The sequence below is a fragment of the Triturus cristatus genome, chromosome 3_1, assembly GCF_964204655.1.
Source record: "Triturus cristatus chromosome 3_1, aTriCri1.1, whole genome shotgun sequence".
In the NCBI taxonomy this organism is placed as follows: Eukaryota; Metazoa; Chordata; class Amphibia; order Caudata; family Salamandridae; genus Triturus; species Triturus cristatus.
In genome coordinates, this window is record NC_140583.1 from 1,140,068,620 (window position 1) to 1,140,091,658 (window position 23,039).

The 23,039-nt window shown below is 48.0% G+C and overlaps 1 non-coding gene across 1 annotated transcript; it reads left to right on the forward strand.

Annotated features, from left to right (window-relative positions):
• The first annotated feature begins 1,898 nt into the window (after positions 1 to 1,898).
• On the forward strand, positions 1,899 to 2,006 carry LOC146861624 (U6 spliceosomal RNA). Its single transcript, XR_014979352.1, has one exon. It is a non-coding gene; the product is annotated as a U6 spliceosomal RNA (small nuclear RNA).
• Positions 2,007 to 23,039: the final 21,033 nt, after the last annotated feature.

The following is a 23,039-nucleotide window of genomic DNA, read 5'->3' on the forward strand; positions in this document are numbered from 1 at the left end:
GGCAACATCACAGGACTAATGTAGATTTTGCGAATACGTTATGAAGACTTGCTCTATCTCTTTTGGATCATTACCCCCTCATGGGTCCTCCCCGTCCCAGTCCTTACAACGTGAGGCAGTCCTGCCTCCACCCAGCCAATCAAAATGCCAGAAATCCAAAGATCCTGCAGGGCTGCCCTTTTTGTTTATTTTTCCGGTCTCACATACGAGATTGATGTTTGGGGGCAGTGTTTCATGGAGGTTGCTGGGCACTTCCTTTTTGGGTGTGTTGGGAGTTTCCTGTGGGGTTTACTCCTTTGCTCGCCATGTGTGAGGGGACTTTCTCTCCGGTGCTGCATTCTCTTTCATTGTGGCCATGTGGTTCAGATCTCTGTCTCTCGCTCTAAAGATTATGAATTCATGCCCATGCAGCATGATTTTCTGGAGCTGCAGGGGGGTGTTCTTTTGCAGTTTTTCTTGGACTGTTTTTGCGGGATTGATTGCTTCTGCTGTCCTGTCTGCGCTGCTGGTGCATGGTGGGGTCGTGGAAATTTTTCCCTGTTGGGGTATGCGTTCAGGGTTTGGTGGTCCATGGTCTGGTAGTGCTGGGTCTCATCCCTGATTCATTATCTGCTGCGGGGTTTATTCCCATTTTTGACCTGCCATTCCACGCTTTCCTGTTGGCTGTACTGGCTGGGGTGTGGCCTGGCATTGCCATGCGGGGTATTCCTCGCTTTCTGGGGACACAGTTTCGCCTGGCGGTCTTGGTCACCCGGTATCCTCCTGTTCTTCTTTTTTGCTCCTTCTCCCTCTTTGTCTTCGGAGGTGGCTTCCCTGGAGGTCCAGGTTGGGCGGTTGGTGGATTCCGCTCTCGAGTGTTCGTATGTTGCTTCTCCTTTTGGGGTGCGTGCTTGCTCTTTTTCGACCTGTGCTTCGCAGGTTCTTTTTTGGGGGGGTCCCTCCTTCCTGTCTTGACCCGGATGGTTGGGCCTTATCCTCTGCTACCGGGGCAGCAGGGGCTGGTGAGATTTCTCTCTGGCCCGCGCTTTGGTGCTTTGTCACTACCCTGGCGCCTTGGTCCACTGCCTGCCTTTTTTGGATTCCATTTGGTTCCAGATCTCTGCGGCGCCTACTGCTGCCCCTGAGTGTCAGTCGCATATGTTGAGCCCAGGAGGAGTGTCCGTGGCCTGGTGGTTGCGTCTCTTCCTCTTCAGGTTCTGTGTTCCGCTGCTGGTGTTGGTCTGCTTGTGGGTCCCCTGTCTCCTTTGCTGACATTGTTGCGATTTGGGGGCTTGGCTCAGTTGTTCCTGACTCGTTGGTCCGGTCTGATTTCCGTCCCCCTTTTAGGCTGTTTTCACGGTTGCTTCATTGTCCATTGGCCCTGTGGTGCGTTCTGCCATCTTCTTTGGCGTCGGCCTATTTTTGACACTGCGCTCTGTTGTGCTGGTTCCGGTGACGGAGCGGGGCCGGAGGTCCTCTTCCTCTCTGTTCCTGGTCCTGGCGCCCGTTGATTCCTTCAGCATGGTTCTGCCTCCCGGGGCTTTGGTCGGGTTGGTGCCGCTGGGTCCCTTTCGGTTGTTCCCATTGCAGTCCAGCATTCCCCTCTTCCTGGTGGGTGATTTTTGGCTTCCCTGGGTATGGGAGTCACCTGTTTTTCACGTTCCCGATCATTCGGCTGGTCAGCGGTTTCCTGCGGTTTGCGGTGGTTGGGTTCCGTTTCCTGTTTTCAGGTGTTGCCTTTCGGCCTCTCTCCTGCTCCTCAGGTTTCTCCATGGCGCTGGCTCCTGCTGTGGGGGTTTTCTGTCCTGGTTCCAGTTTCTGGGGTTCATATTGGGTCTGGCCGTTTCTCGTCTAGTTCCTGTTCGGGGGGTTCAGTTTCTTCGGACCGGTTCGACGCTTTGCAGGGGGCTGTTTTCTCAGTGCTCACTTCGGCGGCTCATATACAAATAAATTGAATGATACTGAGAGGGTTGGCATGGCCCATGTGCAAGGATGACACGCAATTTCGTGAGGCGTTCCATATATCTGGATCTGTTCTCTGCCCTGTTGGCTCTTCTGCGGGTCCTCCTGGGTCACCCTTCTGCCCCGGCTCGGGGTTGGTTGTGGGTCCAGAGGGTGGTGGATGCCTCCACGGCTGTGGTTCCTTGGGTTCTCCTGCACCTCGTGTCCTTGATGTTTCTTCTGTTGACTCGTTGGGTCCTATTCCATGCTGGTTACGGGGCTCTGGTTCCTCTTTCCCCTGTTCTGGTTCCTTCTTTGGTCTGGTGGCTTTGCTCTCCCGACCTGGTGTGGGGGGTGCGTTTCTGCTCCTTTCTCTCCTCTTGTTGTCTTCGGACGCCTGTCCTCAGGGTTGGGGGTCCCATTGGGGTCCTTGGTGGCCGGCTAGTCTGTTCGTGCCGGCGTTCTGGTGGCTCATTGTTGTTTGGGCCTTCTTGGGGGGTCCCGGTATGTGTCTCTGTTCCTGCCGGCTTCCGCGTTTTGTGTCAGGGCAGCATCTTCTCTGTTGGCTTTCAGAGAGTCCTGGGTTCAGGTCCCTGTTAAGGAGGTTGGTTTCTTTAATGCAAAAGTACTCTTATTGTACATTCTTTAGGTGGCTTGGGCCGCTTCCTCCCGTCCTCTGTTTGGCGCTGTCTGGTGCTCGTTTCGGTGGGTCATATCCTAATATTGGGACAGTGCGCAGGTGGTTGGAATGGCCCCTGTGCAGGGATGACATGCTGATTCATGTAGCATTCCCTCTGTCTGTTCCTTTGTTCCAGGTCCTTTAGTCTTTGGTTTGGGACTCTTTGGTTCGGTCTTGTTTGCTTCCCCTCCCGTTGCTCTTCTCCGCCCGGCATTTGTTCCGGGGTGGTCTGTCCTCGGGTTTGGGGGTTGATCTCTCCTTTTCTTGGCCTTTGGGTTTTTCTGTATGCCTTCCCTCCTGTTTTCTCCTCCTGGGGTTTCTGTGGATGTTTGGGGGGGGCGGTGTTGTTGAGTTGGCCTCACTGTCTTTGGTTTCTGCTTCTGCTGCTGCTGCTGGCAGGGATCGGATTTGGCCAGCCTTCCTTGCCTCCGGCTCTGCTTCTGGGTCCGCAGCTGTCTTTACCCTATCTTTGTCACTTGCTTCTGATGGCCTGGCTCTTGAGCGGCTGTCTTTGGCGTCTTTGGGCTGTTCTTTTGTGGTGGCCTGTGGCGTGTGTTGGTCGCGTTGGCCTTCCGCTCTTTGGAGCTGTGATGCACGTTGGGGCTCTTGTTTCCTGGTGCTCTTCTCTTGGTCGGAATCCGTGCTGGGGTTCCTGTTTCTGTGCTGGATTCTCCAGCATGGGTTTTTTGTTGGGCTTTTTCCCCTTCCACTTTGTCTGCTCGTTGACGGCGGTTTGTGCTTGTCGGGGTCTTGGGGCTTCCTTGGTGGTTGCTGCCCTTTGGTGACTTGGCTTCTTTGGAGCTTTGTAGTTCATTGTCCGAGCTCTCCTGTGCTCGATTCTTCTTGGGGCTTTGCCTGCTGTTTGGCGGGGTCTGCGGTTGCCCCTTTCGTGCCCTTGTTGGAGGCGGACTTGTTGTGGTTGTCCGCTGCGGGTTTTTTTTTTTCTGGCCTTCTCTTCCGCTAGTCGGTTGGGTGAGTTGGGTGCCTTGCTCGTTTCGTTTCCTTCTTTGCAGTTCCTGCTGGTGTGGGTTGTTTTGTGGCTCCATCTGGCTTTTCAGCCTGTGTTTCTTTGAGTTTTCCTTTTGCGGCAGGAGGTGTTGCTTCCTGATTTGCCTGCTGAGGGGGATTCTCCTGTTCCCCTTCTTTGGGTGTTCGCAGGGCTCTTCTGATTTGCCTCCTACGTTCGCTGCAGTTTCGGGTTTCTCCTGCCCTGTTTGTCTCCTGTGAGTTCTGTGTCTGCTTCCTGAGCTGAGGCGGCGGGGGTCTCTATCCAGGAGATTTGTGGGGCGGCCATTTGGCGGTCCGTCACACTTTTGTGCGACATTCTCGGCTTGATGTTTTGCTTGCCTCTTCTGACGATTTCTGTTGGCGTCTTGTACGCTGCTGTTTGTTGATACTTTATTGTTTAAAGTTTTGTACTTTTGCATGGATCCCTGGTGTCCTGTGTTTTTTCTTCTTGGTTCTCTGCTTGTGCGTTCCTCACGTTGTAAGGACTGGGACGGGGAGGACCCATGAGGGGGTAATGTCTTATTACTTACCGTTAATCTTCATTACCCCGATTAGGGTCCTCCCTGTCCCAGTCCTCTTCCCTCCCTCCCTCCCGCTGTGTTTGTGTCTGAGTCTTGTTGATAATAGGCATGTCGGTGGGTGGGAGGGGCTTATGTAACCTTTGATCTTTGGATTTCTGGCATTTTGATTGGCTGGGTGGAGGCAGGACTGCCTCAGGTTGTAAGGACTGGGACGCAGAAGACCCTAATCGGGGTAATGAAGATTACCGGTAAGTAATAAGACATTAGTGGTTGCCACTTTTCTAGAGTCATATATTGAATGTATTATATTTTTAATGTTGGCTACTTGCATGTGCTAGGCTTATATTTTCGTTGCAGTTTTCTCTTTTTCATAGAGTTGCAAATCCATTGCGGCAGAATTGGCTCTTTTTTCCAAAACACACTCAGGGCTCTCATTTATTTTCCCTTCTATTGGACACAATATGCTTTGGTAGTTTGTGAGTTCAAAGATTTTTCAGCGTCTTTGAGTTTTTGACATAAATATTGAATTTGTATTTTACATAATGTTTCTTTACACATTTGGAGCAAGGTAAGTTCCCCACTATTTTGGGCTTTGAAAGTGTCCAAGACAATATTGGGACATATGTAACCCTATTTTGGGCAAAGCTTTGTGTTATTCTATTTTTTATCTGACAGATTGTCTGGACCCCAATTAAAAGAATTTATTCTTAATACATGTATTTTGATTACTGATTTCTGGTCCTATTTCCACATTTATACTCAGAGTGGTGCGGTCAGAGAAACCATTAGGCACTCAATGTTTCACCAGTATTCTTGGTGTAGATGAGAGCACAAAATAATCTGTTCTGGAGACAGATAGAGTGGTCAATCAAAGATAATTATATTCACTACTTTCACAATGTTTGGCTTTCTCTGGGTCACCTCATTTCTGGTAGTGTCTAGAGTAAACGACTGGATAAAATGTAAGTACCCTCATGATATAAGGTGTAGGGATGTTATTAATGTGTGCCAAAGTTCAGAGAGAGTTTTTTAAAATTATTTTATTTAAAACTAGTTGGCAGTGTACAAACCATCAGCATGACCTCAAAGTGTGACAATCATATATTGCAATCAGATTTACATCGCAGGTATATGCGGTGCGGTTCGGTACAATGGACTATGCCTATTACATTCTTGTAACATATACAGTGTACCATGGGCTAATGTGAGCAGTTCTGGCGTCCATCCCCACACACGTTATGATACGGAGGGCCTGCAGACCCCGACATAGATCTCTATTAGTTAAAAGGATATAGCTCACGATGCCGTGTGCTCAACTGTAGAAGGATGTTCTGCCCTTCGTGGAGAGGTCCGGTCTCATTGCAAAAGGTAAGAGGTAACAGGCTCCCATATATCTCTGGGACGGGATCTCTGTGGCATAAGCTCCCAGAATGCAGAGAGTTGTTCACGACAGTATGAAATGTCAGTAAGGCACGGTTGGATTGTTGGGGCCCTCAGCCTGCCCCAGTGCATTGCAACCCTGCTAGTCTGCTGCTAGTCTGCGAGAAGCTTCTGGTACCTCTTTCACCTATCCAAGCAGACCAGTTACTGGAGACAAAGGGATGGGTTTATCATTAACTTTCCTGAGTTTGAGGAAAACATTGGTCCAGAAGATTGCGACCTTGGGCAGTACCAAGCTAGATGTATGAAGTCAGCATGGAGTGTGCAGCAGCGTCGGCAGCGAGAGTCAGGGATGAGCCCCATCCTCAGCAATTGTATGGGTGTACGCTATAGACGATGCAGAAATTTGAAATGTATAAGGCAGAGCCAATAGTAAGGGGATATCATTTCAACTTGGCTGCAGCAGAAAGACCATTGGTCATCAGTCAAAGGAGCATCAAGATCAGCGTTCCAGGCTTCGCGAGCCTGTGGGACAAGTGCTGGAAAGGACTGCTGCATGTGGAAGTAAAGGCATGTTATCAGCTTATGCTGTGATTTCTTGGTATAGACATGTTCTAACACCGTGAGCGTCTGGGGCGGAACTGGTAAAAGTCTCATGAACTGGGCAACAGTTGGCTCACAGCTGAAAATATAGTAGAGTGTCAAGCAGCATGGGGGCAAATGAAGATGTGGCCACAGGGGGAGGGAGAAAGTGATCATCGGGGTAAAGATCTGTAAGGTGTGGATATCTCGTCTGCCTGCACGACCTATCGCCCTTTTGTCGTGTAGTGTCAGGAGTGGAAAAGCTCACAGAGAGAGTTAGTGTAATCTTCTCTGGGACCATAATGCAATGCTAGATTCTTTCTGGGAGTCTGATGCCGAAGCTGATGTAGCTTCCTTTCTAATCGGGTAATATCCTAAAAATCTGCTTGGAGAAGCTTTATGCTACAAGTATGCAGGCATCTGTATGTGCTGCTAAAGCAGAGGAATACAAAACATGTCTGTAGCTTTTTGAAATACATTTAGACTCTAAATGTTTCAATATGGGTTTCTTGCATACATATGAATAAAGGTTTGAAAGTAGTAAGCCACATTATTATAGCTTTTCTCTTGGATGAGTTATCAAGGGTAAATCTTATCATGTACATAGGTAGCGAGTCATTTGATTCTTACATATTGAGAACCATTCCTCCTTTTCCCCCTTTCTTTTTCCCTTCACCCACCTCCTGTTGCCCCCACGTGTACTGCCCTCTCTTGCTTCCAGTCCTCCTTTTCCTCTTTTCCCTCCTCTAAATCCAACTCACCTCTTCTATCCGTGAGTAGTTGTGTCTTGTATCCAATATATTCTTTCCAGGAGATCTCACAATCCATTTAACCTATAGTGTGTTAGTGTTGTCCCTGGCGTAGATCTATTGGATAGCACATCCATCCCTTTTCTTCTTTTATATATTAAAGCCACCACAATCCTGTCCCTCATTGTAACCAATGGTCTTAAGTATATTTGCTACATTCCTGAAACAATTCTCTTCCTTCTTGGGTATCTTTGCATAGTTATTGTATTCCTAGCCCTTTTTTTACTTATTTCTATTCCTTAACTGAGCCGCGTAGGCTTGTGCAGCTAGTGGTTCAGTAAAAATCTGGAAAACGGCTTGTGCTAACACTTTGGGCCTAACAGCTTGTGTTATCATTGCTTGTGCTTCATCTGACTTAAATACAGGATTTAGTTGTTTCATTTGCCATCTTTATTTGAGAGTCTCATATGACATGCCAGGATACACTTGCAGATTAAATTAATTTTGAATCCTAAAGAACATTGGGGCATATCAACAACAACCGGCGATAATTATCGCTCAGCGCTCTTAGCGTGAGGATAATTATCGCCGGCTAGCGTGAATTTTTATCGCTGAGATAGCGTGCTATTAGCAACGCTTATCTCAATAGCGATAAAAATCTACACGCTAACAGGCTAACGTGAGATTATCTCTGGAAACCCAGCGATAATCACACGTTACCTTGTTGATAGGGACAGGCAAACTTAGCCATGATATCCTCCTTCCATAGGATATCATGGCTAAGTCTGAAAATTAGCAGACGTATAAAAGCAGCGTTAACCGCGGTTAGCGCTGCTTTTTTTGTCTCTAACAGGGTTAGCGACATTCTTGATAATAGGAGAAATGTCGCTTTGCGACATTTCTCCTATTATTTTACTCTGGAACGCCCCCTTTGCATCTCATTAGAGATGCAAGGGGAAGCGTAGAGTAAAAGGGTGCTAACATGCAAATTTGCGTGTTAGCACCCTGTTGTTGATAGGGTGCTAGTTTTATCTCTGCTTTTTTGGCTTTTAAAGCCAAAAAAGCAGAGATAAAGCCCTTGTTGATATGCCCCTTATTTTTTATTGATTTGTGAAAACGTGCTCTTTTAGCCTTAAATTGGCAAAGTTTACAAGGACTGTTCTAGGTCTCGAGCCAGGTTTTGGTGGTGTGTAAGTGACTCTGTGTGTCCCTTGTATCATGAAGTTTTCTTCAGTTTCATTTAGTATATGAGATTTGATGATCTCTGCATCAATTGCAGGTGCAAACGTGTCATTTTCTTTGAACTATGGCACTCCAATGAATCTAAGATTTGTCCTCCACATCCAAAGTTCATACTATTCTTGTTTACTCTTAATCTATTCTAGTCCTTCAAAATCTGAAATATAATATTGTGAGTTGTCTGTTGGAAGTCCTCCATTCCTCCATAACTGACCATGTTGGAGTCTAAATATTGTATGAGTTGTCTGAGAGTGTTTTCAATCTCACTCTGATTTTTTAATTGTTTTTTTTAATTTCTGTAACTTTATGCCTTGGTAACATAACTACTTTAGCGTTTGTCACACCTGTAGCATCTGTTTCTCCTTTTCCCTCCCAGAAGTTACATGTTGCATAGCAGGCAATGTTTGAGCTGTAACTCCATGTACAGGAAACTGTACTTCCTCTAGAACATTTTTTTTAGCTCAGAATTCTGCCGGGATTTGCAGTACTTGGTACACTCTTCTTGTGGACAGTGGGTGCAGAAATTAGCGAATTATCTAGATATGGACATTTCTATAATTCCTTATTATAAAAAGTGGCAGCAATTGGAACTAATACCTTCTTAAGGGTGAAACTGAGGAATCTGCAAACATTCTGATGAATGATTTAATGCAAGTATGCTTCGCTCAGGCAGAGTGAGGAAAGATAATCACCTTTGTGACTGACTTTCGTGAGACAATCCTGAAGGCTCTGTATGTTACAAATGTGAGATCCATTACTGAGCTGATGTCCTCCAATTAATTTGGAGACATTTAAATGAAATGAATAGCAACTTTGTAGTTGCTCCTTATTCGGCATGTATCGTGTTGCACTCTTCAATAACAGATGTTGTGATTCTTTTTGGCAAGCTTCTCCTTTTGTTATTTCTTTTGGGTAGTGGTGTTACTCGGAATCGTCCACGAGGTGGATTGTGGAATTCCAAAGCACAAAACTCCAATATTGTCTTCCTTTCCCATAGCAGATTGCGTTGCTTTTTGAAATACGCTAAATGCTGTCCTACTGGTAAATCCTTCACCTAGCCAGGAACTCGATGGTGAGTCTTTGCTGTCTGATGAAGTCCATGTTTTGTTTTAATAGGGTTTCCGACCATGATCCCCCACAAAAGTGCAGGTTCTGCTGTTGATTTAGCTGCTGCACACCTTTCTTTTTGGCAATGAAGACTTATTAAATGCAATAATTTAGGAGTTTAAGCATTTTTACTTTGTCTGCAGTCTGTATGATCAATTCCAAGACAACTAGTTTCGTAATCAAAAAGAAAGATGAATTATAAGAGCTGTTTATAACATATACATCCTGCAAGATTACATTTAATGAAATCGCTGTCTCTGAAGCTTTCACAATTGAACAGTGGCCATCGAAAGTTGCATCGGACAAGAATCTTGTTAGGAACTCCATAGGCTTTAAGACCTTCCCGCATAAAGGTATCAGAAGGTCTTGCAAATATTTTAATAGGCCTGAGTTGAATATGCTGCGTACTTCACTGCTCTCATAGAGAATTTTTTTTATGAAAAAAACTTTTTCATGCTAGCCTCCATATTATCGTCTCCTGAACATTGTAGTGCCAGGAAAAAATAGAGAACTAGAGCCAGTGATGCTTGCAAGCAATGAAGTGAGATTAGGGATAAAAGGGCATTCTGATATAAAGCCTTCTTGCTTTGATAGAAATTCTAGGAAGCCAGTATGGTCAACATCTTTCTATTCATTGTACATACGGGCTCTTTTAGCCCTGAGTAATAGACAGGCTCACAGGAATTATGCGATTCTGCGGCCGCAGCGATTTTCACAAGATTATGGATTTGCCGTTTTTGTCGCATAATCCATCATCTGCAGCATAATATGCAGATTTTAACAAAAAAAAGATTGTTTCCAGCTCACACGTATCAAAAGTTAGGAAAAATATGGCAACTTGGGTTTCTGCACACCAGAAGGCTTTTCTCAAATATCGTCCAGTCATCTTTCAGTTGTTTATTACTGTATTTAGTTGTTAAATTGATACTAATTAGGGTGAGCTCTTTTCTCAGACGCTGTTACCAGGTGTAAAAACGACAAGAAAATTGAGTTTTACTATCATAAAATGTGCAACATTATGCTGCATAATTTGCAGTATAATTTAATCAATCCTACTGCATAATTTGGCCCTCCTCTGCCGCATAATTAGCAGCAGCCGTTGTCCAAGACTTTCACCAGGTGTCTACTTGAAACTGGCTGAATAAGTCATCTAAGACTGTTTGGGGTTCTTCAAAGCCCAGCCAGTTTCTAATGTGTTATTGCATCAGTCAACTGCTAAGCCTGCACATACTTTCCTTTAAGTAATGGGTCCATACCATCTTCTGCAACTTCTTCTATATCCTTGTGTTGCTTTGCATGCAATTATCCCATGCCTGGTCTGGTGGCTTAGTGAACTAGTGCATCCACTGCAGTGACCTGTGTTCAACCTCATGGTCACTGGTTCAAATCTCGGTGATTCCTCTCATCTTTTCTGAGGTCGATAAAATGAGCACTGTTGGGTAACAATAAACCTATGATATTCAGTGCCATGATACCTCTTTGGGGGTGAACGTATACTTTACAAATACACATGTTTTGTTATCAACCATATTCTTAAGCTCTCCCTTAGATACTGGCACTAAAGTATCTTTAGTATCAAAATCGTGAGCCTCAGTCTCCGAATTAGACTACTGCTTGTTCTCAGGCGATGTTTTGTGTTCCCTGCTAAGGATTAGGTCACGATCATTCTGAAGGTCCATTTCTCAGCAGCACTGTAATATGCCCACAAACAGACGAAAATGTAAAAGGGTACTTGTTTTCCCTACATAGAGTCACTCATCAAACTTCCCAGAAACTGACCAGATTCAAAAGTCGGCTACAATACACTTTTTAAATTTCTTTTACTATTTCTTACTTGGAGTCCAAAATGAACTTGTAATGCTCCCTCCAGAGGGCGGTCCTCTACAGTAGGGCCAGTTAACTCTGCAGTGTTGTGAGGAGGATGAACTATGTGAGCTATTCAGGGACGTCACCCCGTTCATTTCACTCCTGCTCTGAATAAGTGCTATTTGGCTGCCTATGCTCCAGGGGCCCTCCATCCCACTCGAGCTCAGCTGACGATCAATACATGTGAGTTATTTACAGAGTATTCTGGACAAAAAAACATTTTTAGCAACACAAATGGGGCTCACCTTTTGTATTAATGAAATTATATTTAGATCCTGTCAGGAAAAAACAGTAAGGGAAAAGGAGGGATTATGGAAGTGTTTCCATAACCAAAGAAAAAGGCTATATACTATGAACCTCATTATGATGCTGGTCAAACCTCTCTCCGTTGTCCAGTCAGAGCCGTTTGGACCGCCAAATCTGTCTTCGGAAGGGGTTGCACCACCCGCCGGATTACGATGCGTGCAAATACACTGAAATCTGACCACAGCATTCCTGCTGACTTCGACAGCAGATCACAACCGCGGGCCATCTAAAAGGCCAAATGGAACAGAGGTAGATATGCCCGCCCAATTACAATGCGTGTTTCCAACAAAGCAGCCGTGTTGGTCCACCCTCCTCGTCAGAGCTGATGGAAAGGGAGAGAGAAAAGGTCGAAAACCACCTTCACACAGCTATGCATGTCCTGGGAGACATGGATCCTGCATTGCACATCCTGCCACTGCTGTACCTGCTTGATGACGCGGAAAACCGACAACTTTGTGGACACCACCACCGGTAAGTGACACACCGATCCCTCCTCTGAGATCCCATAGCAAATCGATGGGCCGCCATAAAAAAGCAGAGGCTTATCTTGCCTTCATGTTTGGGGGTGAATGAGAAAAATATGTCACGCTGGGAGAACTTGCCAATACACATGTAGAGTAAAGATAGGCATGAGGAGGTCTCAGGCCTTCCAGGTTGCCGGGTCCTGCTGGTTGTGGTGTTGCGGTCTAGTCCGCAGAGCGCAACGCGTGCGTCGTCACCGGACTTCCGGCGGCGGCCATCTTAGATTCGGCATTAGCGCGCCGATTTGAACAGAGAGCGGAGCTCCGTGCCGGCGCTCCTGCAAGGAATGTGATTTAAAGAATAAACCCCTTTCACCTCACAACCACGCCTAGTGTCATCTGTGGGGGGCACCAAGGGCAAGGAAGGGGACAACATTACAATGGCGACGAGGAGGTGAAACGGCCCAGCGCTGCCTCCAGGGTGAGTGCCTCGTGGTGAGCACGCTGTCTACACCCACGGTCACCACCCCGAACCAGCAGGAGCGCGGCAGTGTCACGGAGAGCGGCGGAGAGCGCGCATCAGGTCAGACGGGTCCCAACCGAGCCCGGTTCGGACGGCAGCAGCCAGGCGACGAGGAACGGCGCCAGGGAGAGTCCACGTGGCTAGACACCTCCACGCACCGTGGCGGGGGTCACTGGAAGACACGCGAGAGGCGGCAAATCGGACCGAGACGACGACCCAGGCGACGGGAGCTTCGACAGCACCAAAGGGTCGAGAAGTCCGAGCCCAAGACCGCGGCGAACGGAGGTAGGGAGCACAATGAGTGCCCCATCGACCGGATTGCCGAACCCAGTACCCTTCCTCACGAAGGCGGGGATTCCGGAGATGCCGTGGGAGGACTGGAAGCCGTATTTCTTGAACTACTTGTTCGCTTTAGAGGAGGCAGGCGGCGCAGAGTTCTCGAGCACGCGCAGGAAGAGGATACTCTTACACCATTTGGGCCCTGCAGGGCAGAGAGTATACAACGATCTGGTGAAGGTAGTGCGGCCCGCAGCAGACGATGATGTGTTTCAGCACGCGATCGATTATATGGATGCCCACTACCGCCCGACCGTATGTGTAGCTGTCGACAGGTACAACTTCTACCACAGAGCGCAACAGAAAGGGGAAACGATCGACCAGTATGTGGCGGCGTTACAGAAGCTGGCCCTAACGTGCAAATTCGGAGCCTTCCAGGAAGAATTGATCAGGGATCAAATAGTAATGCACGCAGCGAACGCATCCATCCAGGACAAGCTGTGGGCTAACGGAGACGAACCCCTCAAGACAGTGGTAGCCATATTGAAGAAAGCAGAAATGTCCAAGAGATGTGCGGAGACGGCTAAGAAAGACTGGCTCCCAGAACAAGCAGTGTGCAGGATAGAAGATCGGAAGAGCCGCGAGAGACAGACGGCGGCAGAACAGCACAACGCGCGGCCGCACAGGAAGCCCATGACCCGGGGCGCGAAACAGCAGGCACAGGGACAAGGGAGCACCAACACGTGCTACAGATGCGGTAGTGATAGACATGCAGCCAACGACAAAGTGTGCCCAGCGTTCCGAGCTAAGTGTACGTACTGCGGTCTGATGGGCCATTACAAAAGGGTATGCCGGAGGAAAACGCCAAGGCAACAAGTAAAATACGTGGCACAGGAGACGAGCAAGGAGGAAGAGCAAGAAAGCCAGGAGGACGACGAAGAGATCCTGATGATAGAGGACCAGATTTTGGGGATCGACGGCGCGGTCGACAAGAAACCTAGGTGCGACATGTCCATCGGGGGAGTAGGAGTCACAATGGTCGCAGACTCGGGTTCCCCCTACACGATCATAAGGAAGAAGATATGGGAGGAGGACTTCGCACCGGTTACTACACACCAACTGCGCCCCACGGACATCCATCCGGTGACATTCACTGGGGAACCCATACCCATGGTAGGGTATTGCCCCCTAACATTCGAGTTCAAGGGCAGAACGTGCGAAGGGAAATTGTATGTGGCAGAAAAGGGGCCATCAGTGTTAGGATGGAAGGATCAAGGAAAGCTGGGAATAAAGTTGAACCCGGGTGGACGTGTACAAGTGCTCATGATGGAAGAGGACCCCGGAGTGGGGGCAAGGCAGTGGAAGGAGGAGTTCCCCGAAGTCTTCAGAGACGACATAGGGAAGTTAACCAAATTCACGCACAAAATAAACCTGAAAGAAGGAGCCCGACCAGTGTCCCACAAAGTGCGAAACATCCCGTTCCGCACCAGGGAGGCAGTACAAGAGGAACTGCAGAGGTTAGAGGACAACGGGATCATCGAAGCCATCGACAATGCGGAATGGTTGGCCCCCTTAGTCGTGGCGCAGAAGCCGAACGGGAAGGTGAGATTGTGTGTGGACCTCAGGGAACTCAATAAGAACATTGTGGTGGACAAGTTCCCCCTTCCCCGCATCAATGAGATGCTAGCCAAGACCAAGGGCGCCAGGTGGTTCTCCACCGTAGACTTGACGTCTGCGTATCACCAGATCGCACTCCACAAATCGTGCAACCATCTCACATCATTCATAACACCGTTCGGGTGCTACAAATTCTTACGGATGCCGTTCGGGCTTGCCTCGGCAGCGGCAGTCTTCCAAAAATTGATGTACCGCCTGTTCAACAAGATGGAGGGAATCCAGTTCTTCCAGGACGACATCTTGGTGATGGGCGCCTCCAAGGAAGAGCACGACCGGAGGCTAGCAGACGTCCTGGCAATACTTGAGCAGAATGGGCTTACAGCCCAGTGGGACAAGTGCAAGTTTGGACTGGAAAAAGTCACGTACCTGGGACATGAAATCAGCCAGGAAGGCATAAAACCCAAGGCATCCAACGTGGCAGCCATCAGGGATGCACCCACGCCCGCAAGCAAGGAGGAGGTACGGACATTCTTAGGGATGGCTGAATTTTACAGCAAGTTCGTATCCCACTTTGCGTCAAAGACATACCATCTGAGGTCGATCCTGAAGGACAAAACGGCGTTTGCATGGAAGGAGGAACAACAGCTGGAGTTCGAGGGGATGAAAAGAGAAATATGCGAAGCCGTACCCATTAAAGGGTTCGATCCAGCAGCTCCCACGACCCTGACCACAGACGCGAGTGACCGAGGCCTAGGGGCGGTGCTAACTCAAAGATCTGCACGAGGAACGACAGCCACAATCAGTTTTGCGTCCCGCACGTTGGCTGACAATGAACGTAAATTCAGCGTGATTGAAAAAGAAATGCTGGCCGTCGTGTGGGCGGTGGCGAGGTTCCGACAGTTCCTGTGGGGAGGAAAGTTCCTTTTACGAACAGACCACAAGCCCCTGGTGAAAGTTCTCACCTCCAACGGCCATGAGCACGCAACACCAAGAATCGCCAAGATGACGCTGCGACTCCTCGACTACGTGTACGACGTGGAGTACATCCCAGGCACCAGGAACCGCGTAGCTGACTACCGGAGCAGGGCAGCTGCAAAGGAATCGGCAGAGGCGCAAGACGCAGAAAATTGGGCGGAGTACGCAGTGGCGTTCATGGGCGATCACGAAAAAGCCGACAGCAAGCAGGAATGGGAAGAAGAATACGGATCAGACGAGAAGGTGAAGGCAGTCAAAACATATGTGACACAGGGGTGGCCGGAGAAGAGGTTACTCGGAGAAGAACTCAAACAGTACTGGGAGGTCAGGGAAGAACTGTCACTGGGGGACGACCCATGTTTCCTGTTCCGGGGCAACAAGGTAGTACCCCCGATGGCGCTGCGACCCAGAGTAGTGGCCATTGCCCACAAAGGGCATTTGGGAATCGTGAAAACGAAGGGAAGAGTAAAAGAGGACTATTGGTGGCCAGGGTTGGACCTCGCAGTGGAAAGACATGTCAGAACGTGTGAGCAGTGCAGCAATGCAGACAAGACGCAAAGAGTACTACGACCACCGCTAGGACGCTTCGACTGTCCGGAAAATCCGTGGGAAGAAATCTCAATAGACGTCCTAGGCCCCATACAAGATGCCAGTGGTAACCCGAAATACCTCACCGTGGTCGTGGACAGGTACTCGAAGTGGCCAGAAGTCCATGTGGATGAAAACGCGGAGACAGATACCATCTTGGGGTTCCTCACGGATGTGTTCATCAGAGAAGGGATCCCCAAAGGAATCCTCAGTGACAACGGCCCACAGTTCACGTCGACCAAATGGGAGGCCTTCATGGACAGAAACGGGATAACCGTCAGACGCACACCGGTCTACCACCCCGCGGGGAACGGAGCAGTAGAGAGATTCAACAGAGTAATAATGGGGTCAGTGCAAGCGGCCATCGGTCAGGGGGCAAGCTGGGAGAAGGAACTCAAGCGTCTGCTATGGGCTTACCGGATAACTCCCTCTTCCACAGGCTACAGCCCGTTCCGCATACTGAGAGGAAGAGAACCATTCACCAGAGACAACGTGGCCTGGAATAAGCTCACCGTGCAGAGTCATTGGTCGCCGGCAGTGGTGCGCAAGAACTTGGAGAAGGCGCAAGCCGTGTACACAAACTACTACGACTCAAGGCACAACACCAAGGAAGTTGCATTAGAGAGAGGAGAGTGGGTGAGGGTGAAACTGCCAACACCGGGGAGGAAAGGGGACAGCAAGTTCACGCCCCCATTCCAAGTGGTGGAACCCTATTCCACATCAGCCTTACTGAGCGATGGGAAGATATGGGCCCAAGATCGTATGGCAAGATGTACCAGGGCCGACGAGACTGAGCAGAGAATGGAACTGGACAGCAGGGAAGGAGCCGAGTCCACACCGGCGGGAAAAGGCGAAGGTAGGAGATCAGATGGAGAAGCAGGAAGTGTTCCCCAAGGGACCGGGAGTCCAAGAGGAGGGGGAGTCGAGACTCCAGGACTAAGTGACCGAGAGACAGAGTTGGGAGGTCCTGAACCTCGAGAAGCGAGTGGGGCGACGTTCCCGAGTGGGGGGGGCACCACCCCTACCGCAGGCGCAGGAAGCAGGAGGACACGCTGCGGGAGGAGAATAATGCTGCCACGAAGATTCGAGGAGTTCAGCCTAGACCACAAGTAAGACTGTTCAAGTGTGAAGGAGGGACTGTGAGTGTTGTGTTTATAAAGGAGGGAGATGTGGTGTTGCGGTCTAGTCCGCAGAGCGCAACGCGTGCGTCGTCACCGGACTTCCGGCGGCGGCCATCTTAGATTCGGCATTAGCGCGCCGATTTGAACAGAGAGCGGAGCTCCGTGCCGGCGCTCCTGCAAGGAATGTGATTTAAAGAATAAACCCCTTTCACCTCACAACCACCCCTAGTGTCATCTGTGGGGGGCACCAAGGGCAAGGAAGGGGACAACATTACACTGGTGCCCAGCACCGGAAGTACTAAAAAGCATGTGGTGAGATGGGTACTCATCGGGCTTTCCATTCTAGCAATTCACCATCAGGATCCACAAATGGTGTCAACAGCAGTAACACCCTTCGTTCACTGTGTGGTCACTTGAAAGAGACTCATCATAGCTCACTAACAGTCTCATCATTTCAGAACATTAACTGTTCCAAAATACACAACAAAGCCATTGTTGCTGCCCATTAATCCTATGCAACTCACAACCTATCACAAATACAATAGTTCTGGAATGGCCCAGGTGTAAGGTCACTTGTATCAGATCTCTGGTAGCAATGACAGAGGCTGCAAAATACTCCTGAGGTGGCACACTAGGATAAGCACCTATGCACAGATATGTGTCATAAGCTACGGCAACAATTACCTAAGGCACGCCCCTCTCGAAGACTCCCCAGTTAGTATTAACCCACTGAAAGGCCTGGTTGGCCTGAAGGGACCTTCAAAAGGTTGGGTAGTGTGAGTTGCGCAGCAGGCTTTGAAGTATTCTGGGGTATGTCTGTTGTTTGTCCCAGCAGGTGTCAAAGCTGGTGCTCATAAGGTAACCAGCACACATTCCATATTTGCTCACACCCTCAGGCTGCAAAAGATTTCATGATCAGCAGTAGTACCTCCTTCCACTGCAAGCACACTCTTAACAGCCCATTCCCACTGTTGCCAGGTCAGAAAAGAAGCATCACAATATTTCATGGCTTTAAGTCACAGTAACATCTCCAATAAGTAATTCTACTAACAATTATTTGCAAAAGCAATTGTCCTTATCACCTGTAAATGCAAAGTAAGTAGTGGTATTAGATACCAAGATATAGGGCTGTGTTACAAGGAGGAATATATGTAATTGTCTGAAACAATACGCCAATCACAGATGTACAAGTGACATGTATGGAAGTCAGGCCCTCCTGTACATCAGCCACTCTCTTGTGAGAGCACACCCCCTACATAAAGTCCACTCAAAATCCTCTTTTGTAGAGCAAGAGAAACAGATTGAAGCATAAAACTACACAACACTGTGCACATCCACCACAACATAGAAGACAGGCAGGTTGTGTGTACGTGTCAGTGTGGGTAGCTCAAACATCTCTGCTGAACATCTACAGACACAGTGAGTCACCTGACTTCAAGCACTCATTACAAACTCTGTCACACAGTAAACATCAATAAAGGTGGGGAGACACTACATACCCCCCACCCCAGAGCCACAACACAGTGGACAAGCTTAGGCCCGTTGTATCCCTGGTATAAACATATCTTGTGTGTCCCTGTATGCAATATCACATGTAGTTTGTTCTCATTACATCTGATTGGTTCCTCCTATGTCCAGATCAGTGAATATGTACATGCACACACTTCCAAATCCCACACGTGTGGACATTGCAGAAGCTGGTGTAATGCTGTGTGCAATGAACAGTTCCAAAATAATGCACATCCTCAATAATCCCATAGCAAACACATCCTGTGAAAGCCTCAAATACTTCATGAGCTACGTCATGGTGTAACCATGAAAATATCAGTGTGGATGTCTCTGGGTAAATACAATTCTTCCACAGCTGATGCACTGAACTGGGCTTGCACATAGCACTCACATAAAAAAAGGAAATGCAGCTGAATGGGTTACCCGCAAACCACAGTCTCAGACATTTGACAGCCAAATTGTCACTACTCCCAGCTGCTTGAGGCCAGTCTAAACTGGTGGACACCAGGAAAGCAAGTGGATACGTTTACACTGCACATAGCACCAGCATCAAATGTCTCCATGTGCATCGGACCTGTTGAATGGTTTATAATACAACCAATGATCTCACTAAGTGGCATGCACACATGGCTGTTGTGTAAGTACAAGTCCCTAAAAAAACATCACAGCAATAGCAGTTGTTCTGACATCCATTAACTTTCTTTTGACAGAACACACATGGTACGCTCACATGTACCTCCAAAGTAACACTTTGCTATGACAAGTCCACACTTCCCATGTGTGCTGTAACAAAAACATATGTACAACCTAGCAGACATGGACATTAGTGAAGCCAAGATAATATACTTACCATAGCAGAAACCAGCCAAAGCAATGTTAGCCCCAATGGTAACTCATCCCAGATATGCATAAATTTAACATTGAGCCACAGGCTCTGTAACACCATTACCTCTCCCAAGGGCTAAACATACTTACCATTGCAAATGGTCATCTATTCCGGTGAAACTAACACAACTAAACTACAAGCCTACATATCCATAATCAACAGTTAGCATCATTAGCAAGAGCAGGACAAAGCTCTAAACCATTTTTTTTTTTATTTGACACAACAGAAGAGTGTTCAAACACAAAGACCAATGCCCAATCCAAAATATGATATGTCGTCCAGCACACTGCTGTGCCATGTAACTTGCCATGCAGGTCACTGTCAGGGAAACCTCCCGTGGATTGGTGCATCTAACGGGCAGTCCAGGCACCTCTGAGGAGAAAAAAAATGGATGGGCTGGGGTGGGGTTTGGGAGGGTTGGGCTGGTCTGTGGGAGGGCTGGGCTTATGACTGAGAGGGTTTAATTGGTCTGTTGGAGGGCTGGACTCGGGATTGGGAGTTTTGGATTGATCTGTGGGAGGGCTGGGTTCATATTTGGGAGGCATGGGGTGGAGCATACAGGGAATTGTGTACCTTTTTAAGGATAGTGAAGGGTATAGAAAGGGGGAGCAGTCTTAGACCTTTTGGTCTTCTGTCTCAAAGACTTGGTCTTGGGTCGGGAAGCAGACCTTTGGGTTTTGGGAGGAGGTGGGTTGGTATCAGAGTGGGTGGCTCTCTTCTTCTTTCTCCCTTGTGGGGCAGGGTCTCATGTAGTGGGGGTGCAGGTTTTTAGGGGTGGGCATGTGAATGGAAGGGTCGGGTAGCAGTGGGAAACCCAGCCCTTTTGAGTTTAAGAAGGGGGTAGCTGTGGCAGGGAAGAGGTCAAGGGCAAACATGGTAAGGGGTTTGGGAGATTTGGGAGGAGGTAAGGCGAGAGGTTGGGTGTTGGAGGTAGAGGGATGTCATGGATGTGTGTACTGTGCGTCCATGTCTCTGTATGTTTGATGTCTGTTCGGGTGTAGAATGTTTCATGAACTTGGTCTTCTGTGATGTGTCTGTGGCTGTGGTGTCTGAGTGTTTGATGTCAGTTGTGCCAGAGGCTGGTGATGTGAATATTGTGTCTGGCTCTGTGATGTCACTAGTCTTTGTCTGTGGTGTTGTGGCGGCAGTGTGTTGGTGTGGGACATTGGGAGTAGATGTGGCGGGGTCAGTGGATGTTGTGGAGAGTGTGGTGATTGTCTGTTCTGTGTGTGTGCTGTGTTTGTCTGTCTTATCTTTGTGTTGGAGTGTGCTGCATTTGGAAGTTGAGGTGGATGCGTGCTGAGGTGTGTGAGTGAAAATAAAAGCAAAAACTAACAACAATGTCTCAACCGGTATCATTGAGGAAGGGAAGCATATATGTATGTACAAGATATTACAAGAAAGGAGGAAGGGAGACTCGTGACATGTTTTAAAACATGCTCATGGCATCATGTAATTGAAGTAACAACTTATACAGAACAGTTATGTCAAGCACTGTGGTCAAAAAATGCAACGGCAACCCAAAAACAACTTGGTGCACTAATGTGCTTGTGACACACAAGGGTGACGGCGCAAGTGACAAGTGAGAGAACAGCGGAAGGCGCAATGTGACAAGGTGAAAAATATGTACAGAAATATATGGTTCACCGAGGGTTATTTACAATAGTTGGTCATGGTTTCGCTAGACATTTTTTATGTGAACCATAGTTGAATTTTCGCCGCAAATTGCGCTGAAATGTCGACTGCGTTTCGATCCTATTTATTCAGGATCATCTTCAGGACTGGGTTTCCAAGTAAGGGGTGCTGTATAAGGGAGGAAAAGGGGAGAGATCAGACAGGGATGGGACCTGGAAAGTGGTGCGCATTGGGAAGCGGAGAATGCGCAAGTAGGGCGAAGGATGGCCTACCTGAAGGAAGCAGGAGGCGAGCATCAAGGGGCAGCCTGGCTTGCCCAATGGAAATGAAAGGGTCTCAGGTCAGTGCGTGGAGCATCAACGTGGTGGTCAAGGATCCCGAACATTGATGCGGGCCGGTGGAGGGGTTGAGGCGGACTGGTTGTGATGATCTGGATGGATGCAGGAGCTAGGAGTAAGGAGTAAGGTTATAGCGCGTGTGGATGGGAGGGAGCACGGAGATAAAAGGTACCGCACGGATGGCGGAACTTACAAAGCTGATGACTGATCTAGCGTGGGAGAGCTTGGGACCATGGGCGGTGCGCAGAGAGGAGAAGCGTCAATGCTGTGGCAGTTACCAGGGATAGCTGGAGATTACTAGAAGTGAAAAGGGAATATTAGGCAAAGTCATGGCGGGAGACCACGTGAGAGGGTGCACAGTGGTAGAGGCAACTTACACAGAATCAAGAGCCATTTAACAGGGTCAGAGCCCCAATCCACTGTCTGGGAATTAGTGGGAAGAAAATGATCTGTGATGGAAGTCCTATGTTAGGGCGAAACACGGTGGGGACAGGGTCAGTCAGTATGAAGCCAAAAAGGTGCATTGACCGGGAACCTGATTAGGGAATGGTAATCGCATTTGGCTTACGGTAGGGTTGTTGAGAGAGTCAGGCGGAATTGATCTGGGGACAGGAAGGGTGCTCCGGTCAGCGCCGAGCCACCACAATCGCGTGTGTGTGTGCATTGGGTAGGTTCGAAGAGAGATGGTGGAAGGAAAAGGGGCAGGATGAGGGGTGGTCAGATTTGGAAAGCTGCCGTGAGTGTGCAATCCATAGCATCATCATAAGTCTTTATTCGATTTTGAAAGATCATAAAAGACACAAACATATAACAAGGCATAACATCTGGTGCCCGATAGAATTATTAAAATCCATCAATAAATACTTAAATTTTTTTAAAAAGCATTAAACAAATCAGAAAGACTAAAATAATGAAATTGGATAGTTAAAAACAACAACTTTTACTACAAGATGAATGGATATCAATTAATGAAAATCATAATATAATATAATACAAGTGGAGAAACCCACATCCCTTAATTTATGTGCTAATAGGAGTACTTCCAGTATTTACTTGAAGGCTTTTTTCCTTAAAAACCATGCCCAACCCAAAAATTTGGCTAATGCTATAGAGATGATTGATGAGGTGTTTGTGCGTAGAATTCTTAATGCAACAGCACTACTCCTCCTAGTACCTAAGGTCTTGCACATTGGAGTCGACCATACTCGTCTTGGGGTAGCAAATACAGGGCAAACAAATAGAAAATGGGCGATTGATTCTGCTTGTAACCCACAGGCAGGACATAATTCCTCACAAGCACTAGACCATCTTTCTGTGAGAGACCTGAGTGGTAAAGAACCAGCTCTGAACTGAAAATAAAGTTTCCTATCGCCAGGTTTTGTAACCGAGTCCCAGTATGGTTCTAGAGCAGGTGTAATTTTTGCCTCCAGGTAACAGCCGGTCATCCCGGAGGAATTTGCTCTGCTCCATACATGGTGTTCAACTCGTTCCCAATATATCATTTTAAAAGATCTCTTTGAGGGGAACAGAGCAGCCGCTGGGTCACTCCACAGCCCCTCCATACCCAGGTCTATCAAGGTCTCATGAAGGTTCCTCAACCATCCGATCTTATGGAACACATCTAGTTTTATGACATCCATGAGACCTTTGGCATAAAGGGAGAGCTTTATAAAGGGAGAGCTCCGGAGTGGTCCAGAGCCTCCACCAATACAAAATCGGGCGAAGTTTAGCTATGTCCAAGATGGCCTTCCTA